Genomic DNA, 17,945 nt, shown 5'->3' on the forward strand with positions numbered 1-17,945 from the left:
CTGCATACTGAGTTAGGGGTGGGTCCAGGCAGGTGGAACTGGAAACCCAAAGGCAAACTGTTCAGGCTTGGTTCATGGTCTAATCTGAATGAGTTGCAAAACACAACCAGCCTATTAGATGCTTAAATCTCTATGATTTTTAATAATCCAACATGGAATTAGCAGCATTTCTTATGCTGACCACATCTCCAAGGGATTCAAAACAATTTCAAATAAGAGGATAGAATGAAGCAACATTTTAGGGATTATATCACATGCACACTCACAATATATATACACACACACACATACATGCACACATTATATATTATAATAAATACTATTTTATAATTATATAAAATCAAAACCTGCTGAAATCAACATATATTTTTGGAATGTTTGGCCCACTAAAACTACTCACTTTAGCAAACTAATTTGGGGAATGTTTGGGCTGACCAGAAACTACACTTTTTAAGCTAAATATGAGTGCAATTTCTGTTCAGCAAAAGCATTCCAAAACTTAGTGTTGATTTCTGTTTATCATGAGTGACTGGTGCCTCCTGCATCTGGGGGGGCACCCACAGAAGCCACCGACGGTGGCAGCCCTGTTAGGGGGGTACCAGCCCTACCAACAGCACCTGAGGGGTAATCGGGGGGGCACTGGCCCCTTCAGAGGGGGCATGTGCTCCCCCATGCACCACCTACCAGTCGCCTACGCTGTTTATTAAAAAGTGAAAGAAAACCCCTTGAAAACAAAATAGTTATGGGGTCAAAGGAAATTATTTTCAATTTTGCGATTCACCAAAAAACCTTGCAATTCACTCCAGCCCTCCCCTCCCCGGGAAGAGAGAGGCTGTGATACAGGGTGCAGTCTCCTGCTACAGCCTGAGTCATAGTCCCCCAACACCTCCAACAGGTCCCCCCTCGCTGTGGGGCTGCAAGTCTGGGGTTTGATGTCCTGCCGGGAGAGGGGCATGCCATGCCCACCCCCTCCACAGCACTTCAGAGCCCTGCCTTCACCTGCAGTCCCACACATCGGGCTGAGGGCACCAACGTGAAGCATTGCAGATATAGATTCCCCCTAGTCCCCATGGCAGCCTGCAGCCTATTCTGGGTCTGCTGTCTGACGGCTGGCAGTGTTCGGAGGGGAGGGTGTGATCCCTTGAGACCATCAGCCCTGACTAGTGCCCTGGGCTGTCCTGTTTTCAGGCAGACAGGAGACCCTGCAAAGCGTGCTGGATGAGCGCTCTGGGGTCCCCTGGCCGGGTGCTTTCCGTGGTGCAGACTGTCTGCAGAGCACACAAACAGCTCCTAGCACCTTTGTACAGCTTTCATCCAGTTGGGTTTCAAGTGCCTGAAACCAAGTAGCTAAACACCAGCCAGATGATTTGAACACCGGTACATAGCCCAAGATAGCAAACTGACAAGGGTATTAAACAAATTGCTGGATTTCTCCATCTAGCTTAGATTATATTTAATTTTACTATGTTGTGTAAAATTCGTGCTGCCATTTTTATTTTTCTTGGCTAGAAACTGCTTATGATTAATGCCACTGAAATAGCAGTGCAGCGCCTAGGCAAAAGAAAAAAAAAAAACATGGGGAGGGGAATGGAAATCATCCTTTGACTTGAAAGAGAGCATTGTAGAAATTCAGCCAAAAACTAGAGCTGGGCTGAAAAAAAAAAACCATGCTCATCCTGAATTTCAGACAAAATGAAATGTAATCATTGTAATTTAATGGCCAAAAGTTGATGGGGGAGGGGGGAAGTTTGCCAGCAGGGATAAATAAGTACAAACTGGTAATATGTAATTCATTTAGTCACAATTATGAAGGCCAAACAGGATCTCTTAAATGATCTTGTGAAGCAAGGGCTATAAAATTTCACCAAGCTTCTCTTGCTCCATACTCGTCCCCAGAAAGGCATCCTGTCTTGAAATAAGGACCTTAGATTGTGAGTATACTGCTTCCACGGGTAGTTTGGTCCAGTGATTAATCACACTGATGTTTTAAAAAAAAATGTGCCTTATGTGAGCCATTCATATATTTAATGTCTTTCAGACATGTTTTGAGTGTAAGCGTTAGGCCCAGCCATTCACCAGCCTCTTCACCCAGCCTCTAAGAGATTCTGGGTAAGATCCTGCAGCAGTGAAATCAATGGGGATTATGTCATTGATTTTAAATGTGACCAGGGACGGGCCTTCTCTGTACAAGTTATCTGACAGCAAGAGAATTTCACCCTTGTAAAAAAAAACCATGCCTTGCAGATTGCTTTTGAAGCACCCAGCCACAGCTTTGCTAAGGGAAGTATCCAAGTCATTTTACATTAAAAAAAAATCTATAACACGTGCTTACAAACCCAAACACAGTGCTAATTATAAAATACATAAATAAAGGTTGGGCAAATATCATCAGAAAACAGTTCGTGGAATATTTGCTTGCATTTAAATTAGATTAGACTGAGTTTTCTTCTATGAATAGTTGTGAAAAGAACACATTTTAAGCTTACCATATGCTCCAGTACCATACTTGCATACAGCAAAAAGTTAAGATGCCACAGTTCATCATTCATACCCACTATGGTAAATTTTACATGACGGATGCAGTTTGAAATCGTTTCCCAGTGACTTAGCAATTAGAAAGTTAAAAAGAAATTAAGACAAAACGCTCATCACACCCTTCAAACTTGAGGGTAGTTAAAATTGCCTCAATAGTCTCATTTATTTGTACTGTGGCAGTGAGATGCCTCAGTTACGGGCCAGGAAAGCAGTATGCTAAGCACCGCATAAACAGTGCCAATGAGACAGTCCACTGACCCAAGAGCTTACAAACTGTTTATCTGCTGCTTCCCAAATCCCTACAAGCCCCAGATGTATTGCTTACCCCTGATCCCAAGTACAAGGCATATCCACATACAAAAGACTGTGCATTTTATGTGACCAAATGCAACTCACAAACAGTGCAAACCACAACTGTCCAAGAGCACATCTGGGTTTTAAAATAGCACTTGCCAAAAAATTGGCCAAATAAATACAATGAGCAAATTTGAGAAAATCATAGTTTGTTTGCAGATGCTTGAGAGTTCCTGGCTGCCAGCCCCACATGCTGTCCACTGCTCTGTCCCACTTGCTCTCATGACAAATGTAAATAAATGGCTTTCTATAACACTGCGCCTAACAATTGACAGGGCTCGTTCCCTAAACAGCCTCAATGCTTTGTGCTGATATAAAATGCACTGTAGCACCATATTGTCTTTAACTCTTTTGCTGTTGCCTTATGCTGCAGCATTCTTCTGAAGGCTCTGTTGGCATCATGAAAGGACAGAGCTCATTCAGGATCAAAACGGACATCAATTGCCGATTTTTGTATCTAGTACTCAAGCCCTGTTTCAACAGTTAGAATCCCGGCCATGGGAAAACACAGTGCTGAGGAATATGCAATTCAATTCAGTTAATTGACATTGTTTAAAGTAGCGACCCCTTTGCTAAATCCATCTCTTTCAGAACACTTCGTTTTACTCATACAGCCTATGTGAAACAATGACGCTGATGAGTGGATTAAAGAGGGCTTTGGTTTTTTTATTATTTTTCCTGTTTTGCTCCGCTTCGCGTGAGCACAGCAGACACAGGCCTCCTTTCGCACTCATCCTAACACGCAAGTCCTGCTCCAACTTCTCCACTAAGGCTGGAAGAAGGAGAAAAGAATCCACTTTTCAAATAGTTGCAAACACTCTTGTATAAAGCCACCCTTCTTTAAAAAGAGAAGTTTCTTTGAAAATTATAAAAGCTTGGAATGCAATAACACACACCAATACTATCAAATAGGTAATTTCAGGATTAAAAAAAAAAAGGAGAGAGAGAGAAATAAAAGGATTTGTCCTCCTTTCAAATATATGGTAAGGATTCACTTGTCCTCATTTCTTTTTAACTTGCTCTCTGATTATAATTCATTGTTCAATTTAAAAAAATACTTTTCAACCTGCCCCATATGATTGCCGTATTAGAATTTCTCAGTATACCAGTTGTGTATCCCTTGAAATGCATCATTGATGCATTATATCAACAAGGACTCACGCTTTCATTTATCTTCAAATATTTCACAATCCACTGCAGTATATTCTCAGTTGCAATTTTCACTTTCAAGTTTGGCCACCATGTGTGGAGCATTAATTTCTCTGTTCGCTTGTAATTCATTCAGGGACTTACACCAGCTGAGAACCACATATGGAGGCCCAGATTTACAGGGCTTTTATTTTGTGCCATGGAAGCCTACAAGAAACAATTTTCTATTTGAATATTGAGTGTTTACAGTGGTCTTGTCGTTCACTAGAGACAGCAGATTATGAAATCATATTCTACAAGAATCTTATCCAAAAAAATGACTGTAGCATTTAATAACCCTGCTTGGTTTAAGTGTTTTTAAATGCTTTTTCTGTTGAGTAAAGAAGAATAAAAGATATGGTATTTGCTATTAAACAACACGTCGCCTTTATTTTTAAAGGTCCAGTTTCAGCCAGTGTCCGTCTCTGTATCACTCTCTTTGCCATCATCATAACTAGGTTATATTAAAAAATGAACTGGTGAAAAAATGGGTGAAGTAACTTGCAGGCAGAAGGGGCTGGATGTCACACGAGTTTAGATAACTACCATACTGTCTACACGCCAAAATGAAGGTGTTATACCATGGACGGACACATGCATGCACAGGTAACAAGGGTAACAAAGACGGCAATACTAATCTAAGTACATCCCCTGGTCCCCAGTGATGTTGTATAATCTTCCACTACATTTTCACTCCCGTTATTACCCCAGCTAACCTAGTTAAAGTTAGCATAAGTATGTGGGAAAATATTGCAAGCGCTCTTTCGTTTCGCTGTGCAGACAGACTTTAAACTCCTCTTTAAGGCAGCCTTCTGTCTTTAGCTTCCTTCACTGCTTTTCCCTGTCTGATGCTGATCCCAGTGGCCAAGTCTTGCTTCTCAAAACAGGAATACTGATTTTCCCTATCCCCCTACCCTTTCCAGAATAGTCACCCTTTCTGATTCCTGTGATGAACAAGCATTTGCACTGCAATTCAAAAACCAATCAAAGTCCAGGCAATAACTGGCAGTTTGACAAACGTATGGATCTTAACAACTTCATCCTTAGAGATTTTATGAATAGCCTTATACATCAATCATTTCTGCATATATGAAATTTGCCACTCAGGTTGTATGATTAATCATTAAATCACATGGTATTAAAACTGGTTAGAAAATACTGGTTAGAAAAATCAGGTTAGAAATTTTCCAATCAGTCAATCAATTGTTGGTCAGTAAATGACAAGCAGCTCACGCTATGGAAACAGTTAATCTCAACGTTGTTTTTTTCTGCCAGCTCGCCCTCCTGGCCTTTCCAAGAACCAAGACTTTCTAGGCCTGATACCATCAGGCTCCAAAACATCCCAAAAGTTTCCATTGTGATAGCTGGCAAGAGTCAGGGAAAAAGGCCCAAAACTCTTTTCGCTTTGACTGTGGAAAAATGTCTTTGCTTGCTAAAATGTTTTCTACAAAGACCTAGTTGGAGCAAAGTCTTTTCCATTTGCAAATGGGAGCCAAGGCAAGAAATCCAGTGAAACAGAATGCAAGAGCCTACACTGAATGGTGACTGGGATTAACACGGTATACCTTCACAACAGTGGTCAAGGGGATCTTGTATGAGCAAAAGTGGTCAAGACCCAGCAATTCTTCCGCATCTAAGAAAAGACTTGTCTAACAGCATAGATCTTCATAACACTACGCTGTGGCAGTCATTCACTGGATGGCACCTGCTGAATCACTGCAAGCCTTGTAGCTCATAGTTTTTCGCGATTCAAAAGGGGATTAGGCGTTTATATAGATCAGGCTAGCTACTGCTAACAACAATTATGGGACAGCAGTTAAACTTCATGTTTCAGGATTTAAGATGATCTCTAATGGTTAGAGACCAGGATGAGACCAAACGTGGACATGGGGGATGGGGGAAGAAAGAGTGGAATATGCTGCAGATTATCTACCACCCATGGGCTTCTTACACCTTCGGCTGCAATACTTGGAGCTGGCCCCTGTTAGAAGCACAAGGCTGGACTAGATGGATTTCAGATATGATCAAGCTGGGCCACTACTTTATTCTTTTTTCTAGTTTCCAACCTCCCAATTTATTCCTATTGAAAATGAGTGTGTGACTCATTCTAATGCCTTCTTGGTTACAGCCAGAAAGTAAAAATCAGCCTTCATTACTGCTCAACTAAATGGCATTCTAGTTTAATATCAAAACACCAGCAACTTAATTCTTTTTTTGCCCAAGAATAGTTCTATAAATGCTGATGTCATAACAAGTCACAGAAAACAGATTACAACAGTCATGTGATTACTGAAATGTAATCGATGACAAGTCCCATAAAGTGTATAGTCTCTGGATTTTACCCCAAAACTGATGATAAAATGATATTTCAGCTGATAGACTAGGATGTTGGGCCAGCTACTCAACTAGCAGCAGGGCAGCCTCCAGGTTTGCGTGTGCCCGCAGATGTGAGTATAAACTCATCTTCATTACGCAAGCGGACAATTAGAGAGAGGCAGACACAGAGCGTGTCCAGGAGCTGTGCTGCATGAATCTGCAGGGCTGCTCCAAGAGGCCTACTTTGCCTCATTTTTGTAGGTTGGCAAACTCAGAGGGAGCAGGACATGCTTCACAGCACACCACCCAGCCAGAGCACAGGTGTCACATAAGCATGACCAGAGACCACCAATGGTATCAAAGGAGAAAATTACATCTATGCACTCATTTACATCGACTGTAAGATAGCAGGGGCAGTTGCTCTATTTCATCCTGTGTTCCTACAGGGCTAAAATAATGGTTCTCAATAGGTTTTCCTAGGAAGTACTGCAACACAGCAACAAAAACAATGACGTATTCAGTTAACTGTCATGCCCTTTCGATTTTTCCTTGCTAATAAAACCATTTACTTCCCCTAATCCAAGTAATAACTTTCTGCCAATTAAAGAAAAAAAGAAACCCAAATTTAGTAAATGTGGCACAAAGGGACCGGAACCACAATCTGAGTGCTGAACATCTGCAGTAATTAGAGAATCTGGGTCCTGATCTGAGCTTCACAGGTGATACCTATTCCACGGTGGAACAGACAAAAATTTGGGTCAGAATCGAAAGACTCAAGCCCATTTCTAGTTATTAATAAGGATGGGGCAAAATTTAAGCTGAGGTGCTTTTGAGTTAGCTCCTTCTAGCTGCAGAATAATCTTAGAGTAAGCAATCAGGGACCAGCTCCAAGATGGATGGAATCAGAGGTTTACATTGGGTAATAAGATCACGCTTACTGTTACGTTCTTGAGTCGAAGATCTGGGATTTCATCATTAACCAGACTGTTGATAACATTGAATGGCACCGCCATGGACTTGTGCAGGCCATCGCTAACCGCAATCATGAAGTGATGAGCAGCGGGTTCCAGCTGCTCGTGCTTAGACTGAACATAGTTGATATAACCAGCCTGGAGACGCCGAGGACTGAATGAGCCTTGGCTGAGAGTAAGAACTAGGATTAAAACTACATGGAATATTTAAAGTGATCCTAAAAGTTTCTTGAAGTCAAACACTATTAGAGATATGGCCATCACTTGTGAATGCAGGGAAATTTGGAACCAAACTGCAATGCAGGCTTATATCTGACTATTATGGATGAGACCAAAAAACAACGCAATGAGGTCTATTGGCACGTGGATTAATTTCCCATGGGAGTACTAGAAGCCCTTTTGCTAGAATCATTTAAATTTAAATTGGACAAAGCATTCACAATAGTGCTATGCAGACCAATTGTGCAGCGAATGACAGACAAGATGACTCGATCGCTTTCTGATGTGGTGTAATGATGTTTAAATATATAAATGATCAGTGAACCAGAGGCAACTTGTTTCTGTGAGATAATATTTCTCTCCTACCTAGGGCCAGCATTATACAAACACCTGTGAAGTCTCAATTATCTTCTATTATATTATACTCAGATAAAGCCAGTTGTTTTCAGGAATATATCACATTTATATTATCACACTCACTTACATTGATTCCAGCATTGCTCTTCTCATAACCAGGTGAGGGAAGGATGTTCTCTAGGGAACCATACCGAGGGTTTGTCTCCAATGTGAAGTTTAGTTCCTCGGGGAGTGTGTCCTCATCAGAAGCATTCAGATAGTTCAAGCTGATACATGCTGAAGATCCCTCATCCACTACAAACAAGTTCCCTGAGAAAAGCCAGGTTAGCATTATTCTAACCATCCATGAGCCTCGGGCTGGGCGTCCATTCCACCCATTTCCAGCCCAGTGGAACAAGAGAGGAGGTAGAGAACGTGCAACACTTGATAGTCTCAAGCTAAGCATTAGCAGATGCAAACTTTGGCCTAAACTTTTCCTTATTCATTTCTTTAAATGAAATTCACATGAACTACATAAAGAGTATGAGTTTGTGAGAAAAACACTCTCACAATTTCACAATACTAGGTTGATGCTAAGAGTTGAGATGGGGCAGAAATGGCCACTAGGAGTAGTAGCAATTGTAGAAAAGGAAATGAAGAATCATTTTAGGTCATGTATTTTGTATCATGTATTTTGCTTTTACACTACTTTCTTTGAGATAAGAATTTACTTTATGTATTATTATGTTGTGGTTTCTGGTTATCTGCAAATGCTCCATTTTTTTAAAAAATGAGTTATAATTTCTGATAGGACATTTGGAATGGGTGCCAACAAAAGTTTTTATTGGATGCATAGGACCAACAGGATCATTCCGCCCCCATCAGGTTGCGTTAATTAGTATCTCTGCCATTAATGAGCATCTCTACGCCTTTCCATCTGATGCCAAAGATTAAACAGCAGAAACAGGAAAAAATAAAAGGGGTGGGCAATGAATGTAAAACAAATGGTTTGGAAATGGAGTATTCAGGACATGCTGGGTTTTATAAACAGCCGTAGACAAACCCATTCCCCAGGCATGCCCCCACCCTTTAGATGCAGGGCTTGATCCAGCAAGATTGTGAGCAGCTGATAGGTTTTAAGAGAATGAAAGTTATTTTTTCCACCTATGGGGATTGAGGGCCCTCAGCACTTCATAGCCACTGTAGGCTTGGGCATAGTAGAACAGATGAAGAACTCACCAAAAGCTTTCATAAGCTGCATCAAGGGGTACAGATAGTCACCCCTTGATGCAGCTTATGAAAGCTTTTGGTGAGTTCTTCATCAAGCCAGGAGGGGAGGGGGCGCTGCACACGTGATGAGAGTGAGGGCTGCCCCCATGGCATGTACAACTGGGAAGGGAAGAGGGGAGCTAGGCTGCCCTGCTTGGGCTGTCTGCACAGTGGGGGAGAGCCACAGTCTGCAACTCATGCCTCATGCCCCTCTCCAGCACTGTAACATCTGGCCCCTGGGTGCCTAGAAGTTGGACATCCCTGCTGTGGGCTATAGGGTCTATTGCTTTCCCTGTGCATGAGATTTAAAAGAGCAGTGCCATGGCCCTGCTATGCTTGTAGGACCAAATGTGCTGACCTCACCTAAGATGAGACCTCTGCACTCCCACAGAGAAGAGAGTCACCACTGCATGCAACCGGAGACAGCAAATTACGGCAGGGATGGGGAACTTGCATTACATTGGCTTTATGCCAGTGCGACTCCATTGATTTTAAGTCATACACGAACGGCATAAATCTGAAGTAGGGTCATGGAGAATCAAAACCAGAGCGATGTCAATTTACCCACATACACGCGTGCAAAAAGTTCAGCTCTTCACATTAGCTCCAAAGAAACAACCCCTCCTAAATATGTAACTTTGCGCTGTAATAGTCAAAAATAAATATTTTGATGTTTCAGATATACTCTTGGCTTGTCATCTCAATCTTATTCTTTCATCAGGGTTAGTTTTATATTTAGCCAACTGGTTACTTTGTACCAGATCTGGACAGAAAAAAATCAGGGAGGAAAAAGAGACATGACAACTACAACAATGTGGACTGGACTTTTTCCTCGTTTAAAAGATGTCTTTACAAAATTCTAAATAACTCTAATATGTATCTCAGTGCACTTTCCAAAGAAACCATTAGGATTGCAATCTACTGAATAGACATGTGCTTCCTTTAAGGGTGTGAGTAACTCCTTGAGGATCTGCTATTAAGTTCAGCACAGCTTAAATGCACAGCTGGCTTGAGGCCTTACCCTTCATACAACAGTTACACTTCCACAGTAGTTTCAGTCATTTGTATACCTGTTTTACAAAACAGAGAAACAGTGGCATAGGAGGAATTATGGTCAGTATTTTTAGAAGAATCCTTTCACTTTGGTTTCTCCCATACTTAAATGCCCCATTAAATGGCAGACACAGCCAGATGTCAGATGTTGAACATTATTGACTCCCCCTGCTCTAGTTACTGGACAACAGTGCTCCGCTCCCCCAGGAGGCAAGCACAAATCCTGTGTTAAGAGATATAATTGCACGTACTGTCTCCATTAAATGAGTCGGCCACATTGCCTTCCTGCATAAGAAGCTGCTTCATTTTGTTATCAAAAGCAGGCAAATAACTGGCTATGGGGGAAGGGAGAGTGTGGGGAAATATTTAAAAATCAAAAGGAATGAAAAGACCTGACCAATTTAAAGGAGTTAAAAAATACCCCGTTGCTGAAGCACTTCTGCTAGCAGCACGCCTGCACAGATGGAAAGGAGCGCCGGCACCAGTGACCCTGCTCATTCTTCTGCACCATTTCCATTTTCCAAGCTCTGCGCTCTTACTGGATCTCTGGACCTACCATTCTCAGTGGTATTGTAATTTGCCAGTGCACATCTTTAAAAGGAATGTATTAAGCAAGGCTTGAAGGGAAATAATCCCAATGGGTAACTACCCATTGGACATCTGGCTGCAATCCTAGTCCACCCAAGTTAGTCACAGAATAACTATTGCAAATGAGGTGAGAGTCCTCCTCCTTCTCACAGACACTTTTTCTGACTTAGCCTTAAGGGTAAGATGAAGGCTCATTACAGAAGTAGACATACAGACAGATTTTCAGGGACTCAGCTGGGGTAGAATAGGATCACACCCGAAGCGCCGCTTAGATACCTAACAGATAGAATAGACTATTTTCCCAGAAAGTCAGGGACATAAACACCATGGGGCTTGTAGTTCACCCATTGCAGTAGTTCTGAACCTTTTTATACTCAATGCACCCCTCAGTAGACTAGAGGCACCCCTCTGAAGATGCTAGCTCTTGGTTTTCACTTGTTTTTAGAAAGTACTAGAGCAATGCTTCTGTTGCAAAGAATTTGGAAAAACCACATCAGGTCAGAATGGTTTCAGTACTGTGGATTTCTATTTGAAATCTCTGGGTTCATCATGTGAATTATGCTTGCACACCTAACAGTGCTAACATTGTGTGGCACCCTTGAAAGGATGTGAATGCACTCCCAAAAGGATGTTAAAGGCACACCCCAGAGTGTTGCAACACCCCCTTGAGAATCACTGCCATGGCAGTGCTGTGTTCTAAAAAAGCCTAAAATCTGAGATCAACATCACCATATTAGGTCCAAGCTCCAGTGTTATGAAAGTACAATAGTTAACCATCAGTTCTTCCCTGTTCATTTTAAATGATCCTTTGGGGAAAAAAATTAAGTGCTTTCTGCAAGTGAAATTGAGAATCAGAATCAGAATCCAAATCAACAGGAGTAACTTCTGACAGACCCAAAGCAGAGGCCAGATCTCAGACATGACCTGAGCTTTGGAGAGCTTTAAGCCCACATCTGGATTTTTGTATACATCTCCAAAGCAACATGAAGGTTTGATTTTAGCACACCTATGTATGCCTATACTACCTTTCCTCTAGCTAGCAAAGGGATACATGAAGTGGCACAGGCTATAGCACAGCCAACCAGAATACAACCCCTCAGAGGATGCTGGGAATATATTGTGGTTGATAGTCCATGTGGAATTCATTCACATTGTTACTCATGCTAGCCCAGACAGGGAAACCCACTGTAGCTACAATCATGTCTTCATTTTGCTGTGTAGCTATATCCTTTGAACACATCTATATACCTGTTCTCATTCATTGTCTCTCTCTCTTTCCCTCCTTCCCCTCTCCCCTCTTTATGTGTCCCATTCCATGCTCTTCATCCATATTTTCCATGTTTTCCTGACTGCAAATGTAGCAGCCTGCACCTAGCCCTGAGGAAGACTTTTTCTCATTTTTTGCAGCCATTTAGGGAACAGGTACAGCACTGATCCTTGAGCTTACTGTGTACGGGGTCATGACACCACAGGGTTGACAGCAAAGCAAGAAAACCAGAAGTGGGGAGGAACGGAGGGAAACCACATGCTGCAGACCAGGAACAGTTTAGAAGTGGCTGCCATTATGCCCATTCTTTCATAGTCTTTTGGAGGTCTAGTGCTTTCCCGATATGACAACTGGAGATTGCCACCAAGAAGACACACTTCTAGACTCTCTGCTACCAACCAACAAGCCACAATTCTCCTCCCAAACTCTGCTTGGAATAGTAAATCTCCTTAAGGAGTTCATTATAGAATCCTAATTGTAGGACAACTGGCTGCAACATCTGCTGGAGGTGCTTTTAAGTTACTTTCCTGGAATTGCAATGAGAATTACCCTTCACAGGGGAACAACTGGTACAGAAGCCAGTTTCAGCAGCTTTACAGCAGCAGGGAGTTCCTCCTCTTCATGGGGATTTGAGACCGTCCCGGTACTGCCAGAATCCACCCCTCCTTTGTCACATGAGCAGTGTAGGAAAGAGGAGAGAGACCTCCCAAACCACGCTGTGCCCCAAACCCTTCATATTCCACATTTCACTTTCAAAGCTGAAATGCCATATTCTTACATCGTATTAATATCTTGCTGTTAAACAATATCATTTGCCCTAAACATCAGAGCCAATCCTACAGGCCTTGCTGAGGCAAATTCCTCCCTGCCGTCAGCAGAAGTTTTGCTTAAATAAAGGCAACGAGATCAGACCGACTGTAATTGACTTGATAAAGTAGGTCAATGTTATATACATCTCAGTGCTGTGGTACTTTGGCTTCTCATGGCTTCAGAAAGGTTTAATGTTTCGAGAAGTAAACTAAAACACTTAGTCAAATTAAGTATTTCCCTTAAGCTGTCAGCATTACTTGCACTGCCAAAGTGAATAGGATAAATTGGATTAGATGCTGTCTATGCCTCAAATCTTAATTGCAAAGGATCCAAAATTTAAAGTGATGCACAAAGGCAAAGCAAACACTATATTGTCTGCAGAGTAGCAGATCTCTCCGTTTACTGATTAGCCAAATGGTTTTAATAGCATGACTCATCTCTGAACAGAAGCATTGCATTACTATTGGCTCCGGTGTGACATGAGGTTTATGATAGCGTAGCACTCTGTCCCTGTACCATGAAAAGCTATACAACCTAGGGAATACAATAACATTTCCAAGCACTGGATATGCACTCTGATTCAACCGGACTCATTCCAGGCCAGACTAGATTACCAGGGACAATGCATTCTGAATTGTAGTCTGGAGAAAAATCAGCTGGGAATGTAGGCTGGAAAATACACTGAAAAAAGAAAAAGAAATGCTAAAATACATATCCACATGAAGGGTTGGATGTTGGTTGTTAATGGGCAGGGTTGCGGTGTTCATATCATAGACTGGGAGACTAGTGTGAAGTGGTACCGGTGGAGGAAGAACTTTATTGAAACAACAACCATAATCTAAACCAGCTTCTCCCCCAGAGACAATGAGAGTCACAGTGTCCATACAAGGACTATGTCCTATTTCACCTCCTAGAGAAATAAAAAGCCTACACAGAACATAGAGATCAAAATCAAAATCAAAATCACACTCATAGGAGAACACACAGAAAGTAGAAAAAGTCATGAGATCCTTTCCTGAATAACAGTCCAAATAGATTCAGGAGCTGAGAACTTGGGGGAACAAAAGAAAAGCATGTACATATGAAACCTGCATAAATCTTGTCCAGAGAGGAGCCTGGATGTATTTGGAAAAGTTTCACTCACGTTATATTCAGACAAACCGACCATAGACTGGTACACGTGGTAAACTTGAAAGCTGCACTGCAAGGAAGTTAATGCTTCTCCATACAAAATAGTATGCCCATGCAAAGCAGGGCATTATCAACTTTTACAGTATCTTCTGCGCAAAGACCCACAGTTATTTGCAAATATTAATAAATTAAATACCATAACATTCCTAAAGGCTGCTTAGTAATGTATAATGGAGTCAGGGTTAGAAGCCTGTTTTCAAAAGTGCTGGCTGAATTTGGGTGTATAAGTAATTCTTGTAAAAGTTGAGTGCCTACATTTGTTGGAACATGGGACTTCAAAGGGGCTCCTACATCATAAAATCTAAGCAACAATGTCATAAAATGCCTTTCAGAAACTGCTTAAGCTCCATCTGAAAAAAAGTAAGTACGGAGTTTTGTGCTCTTCCCTCCACTTTTATTAGAAGGCTGTAGCAAAACAACATTGCCTTCAATGACCAGAAACTTTTTTTTAGCCTAAAATTTATTCATGGTATATCTGCCTGGCTTCCCCCTGCCCTACCCACCCCTTGCTGCTCACTGCTCAAGCAGGAATCCCCTCCTTCCTCCCTCCCTCTCTCCCTCCCATCTCCCACAGCACAGACTCCACGTATGTGGCATGCTAGCTAATGCTGAGAGGTGTCTGTGTGCGTCTCTCCAATTTCACTGGGACAGGCAGACAGAACAGTGACCGATTAGGGCTTTTTGGAGCTAATCAAAAGGTCAGCTGGTAAACTGATTAAGAAGAGTTTGAACTAATGGAGAGAGGATATTATTTTGCTGATGGGGTGATTAACACTGCTATCAGCCACTTGCTGGCTTGCTTGCCTGTCAGTTTGCTGTGGACAGTGTAAAGAAGCAGGGAGGGAGATTGAAAAGTTCTGCATCTTCAACAGATGCATGCACTGCACCCCCATCCCCTACCCCCCTTGATTCAGAGTGCTAGCAGGGGCTGGCAACATTCCCGCCTCTTGAGCAGCCAGAAGGGAAAAGCCTGGGATGGTGCAGAGAAACCTCCCTAATCAAAGTGTGCTGCACAGCCCTGGCCACACCACCCCTCAGCTCAGCGCTGTGCAAGGCAAGGGAGGGCCGCTGTGGCACTTCCCTTCCCCCCAGACTTCTAGCCTCCACCACTGCAGGCATGTGCCTGAATTTCCTCAGTCCAGAGAGCATGTCTGTCCAGTTACAAGCCAGTTCAGCCCAGCCAGGTTCAACTAACCTGCAAAGATTGAATCAATTCAGGCCCAGGCTTTTTAAATGTCTGTCCCTAGCCGCAACAAGATGAGCTTCTCCTTTCCCTAGGTCAACTTATTAGACCTTCTCTACACCTTTTCCAGTTTGAATTCATCCTTCTGAAATAAGAGAGTGACCAGAATTGTACATAATGTTCTTTTTAGCCAAGGTCTTTTTACAATGGTATAAATATTTCTCTGTTTTTTGGAAATGCCCAACTAAACATAAGCTTTGGCTACTTAAAACCTCTCAAAGTCATATCCTACCTTTTTTCCACATAGGGTACCCCCCTCCCCACAAAGCATGGAAGAGTCAAAATTAGAAGACCCCTTTAAAAAGGTTGCGCTTCTGTTCATATAAGAAACTTGTGACAAAGCCAGGAATAACCCTCAGATCTTTTGATTCTCAGTCACATGTAAGGTATTAGAAGATAAAGGTCATGAGGAGCATCAAAGCTGTAAACCCAGTTCTAGAGTAGGCTGGAAAGTGTAGCTTGTCCTGCACATCATTCTGACAAATACAAAAAAAAATCCTTTTCAACCAATCTTCCACAAAAAAATTTTTGGGTTTTGGCAAAAAAATTCAAACACTAAAAAAAATTCCTTCAAAAGACAAAAATATTTCATGTTTGACAAAAAGAGCAGAAAATGAGAGGCTTTTCACTAAAAAAGAAAGAGTTTAATTGAAATCCTAAGATTTTATAATGCAAGTTTTGAAGAAGAAAAATAACTAGTCCCACATGATTACTTCAAGATCGCTCAGAAAGAATGGGGACAAAGAGGAACAAAATAAAACTCGACCAGAGATTTTTATTTAGTGTATATATGTCCATTTAAAGAGCGTACTTTGTCTTTTATAATAGAAGATTCTATTTAGTACAAGAGGTTAGTCCCAGAAGTTGACAGCATTATAAAGTGAACAATTTTATAGCTCAACTTAAAATGTATATGTCCCACAGTACATGGAATAACATCAGTATGTGGGAATCTATGCTGTAGCAGTCAGTTCAGTAGACTGAGTGGGCCTTACTGACTAATAGGTTACCATTTTTCATTTCAGAATAGCCACTCTTAAAAGCAGCTGTACCTTTAAGAAAATAACTGCTCCACAAAAAACAGAGGGATCTCACATAATACAGCTTCAGAAAATCCAAGAGAAGACAAAAGACCCCAGCTTCCACCAGAACTTGCTGCAGCTGGTCTGGGGGTGGAGATCTATTATTTAACTGTAACTAGGAGGCACTAACGGACAAAACAGTGCTCCCTTGGAAGACTATACAGACAACAAATGCAAAATTGGCAATGGTTTGGGTACCCATTCTGCCCGCAGGATGAGTACCTGTGTTCTTGGGAGAAAGTAGAGCAGCAGAGAAAGCAGTTGCCTATTCCAAGAGGCTGCTACAGTCCCAGGTGGGGGAGAAGGATAGTGAGGAGGGGGAAAGAAATGAGGAAAGCAGGTGGTTTTGAACTTGAAAGAAAGATTAACCTATTGAAGCAGTGCTCTTCTCCAGGCTGATGGCTTGAACAATAATCTGCTAAGCTTGAAATCTGTACAGCAATAGTGTACTTGCTGCTGTGCAAAAGAATTGAATGATAACGTGCCTGGACACTAGAGCCAAACTTACTGAGAAACATGACTTCTTTTTTTTAAGCTGAAATTAAAGTATTTTTAAAAGACAGGAGGCTTTTGATGTTCTTTACTGTGGCAGAAGCTGCATAAGAAGAAGAGGTGGGGGAACTTTCTGATACTGTTTAGGGCGCGCGCACACACACACACACACACAGAGTTTCAAAGTAGATCAGAGGAGTCAGACAAGCAAGAAATTATACTGAAAATGCAACATTCGAATTTCAATTTGACTTAAAATGGCCAAGAAAAGAACAATTTAGAATCAGGCAGCTGCTTCCACTATCACTATCCACTGCTCCATCTATGTAACTCAGTGCAAGTGGCACGGCAAACGGTTTGGGCGGAAATACAATCCATCACCCATGTTAGCAGACAACTGACAGCCTGTTTCAGACAATGACGCTATAACACCCCCCCACAATGATACAATATTGTGTCAGTACGCATTTGTGACCATCTGTTACACCACCGTAGTCCAGGTGAGTGGGGTTGGGAGGAGCGTCTCCACCTCTAGGACAGTGTGCCCCAGCTGGGATGTTCCACCCACTTGCACCCCCTCACACACTCCAGAGTCAGAAAGCTACTGGTGAGGCTGCTCTAAGATGGTCTCTAAAAGCCTCCCTTGGGCATGCCGGAGATTGATGAATTGACTTTGGGCTCTAGGGACAACTCTGGAGTGGACTCACTGGAGTATTTCCAGGAAGTAGAAATGGATGGATGGGGCATGATCAGGGAAGTCCTGGCTGGGACATACTGAAAAAACTTTAAAAGATCGAAATCGTCTATTACCTGTATGGATGTCGAAGACACATCTCTGAAAAACATCGAGTTGGAAGAATGCATCTACTGCACCACCAGTCTTCTGAATCACCCCGTGTCCTGGAGCACGGGCAATCATGTATGTCAGTTCCATAGTTTCATAGTTGGTCGGGTCAGAAGGGACCTGAGTAGATTATCTAGTCCAACCCCCTGCCATGGCAGGAAAGAGTACTGGGGTCAAATGACCCCAG

At 42.1% G+C, this 17,945-nt stretch overlaps 1 pseudogene; it reads right to left on the reverse strand.

The window, feature by feature from the left end:
* Positions 1-17,945, reverse strand: part of LOC109307019 — a 75,175-nt pseudogene that overhangs the window by 31,364 nt on the left and 25,866 nt on the right.

This window comes from Crocodylus porosus, unplaced genomic scaffold (genome assembly GCF_001723895.1).
Source record: "Crocodylus porosus isolate Cpor-Errol unplaced genomic scaffold, CroPor_comp1, whole genome shotgun sequence".
Classification (NCBI taxonomy): domain Eukaryota; kingdom Metazoa; phylum Chordata; order Crocodylia; family Crocodylidae; genus Crocodylus; species Crocodylus porosus.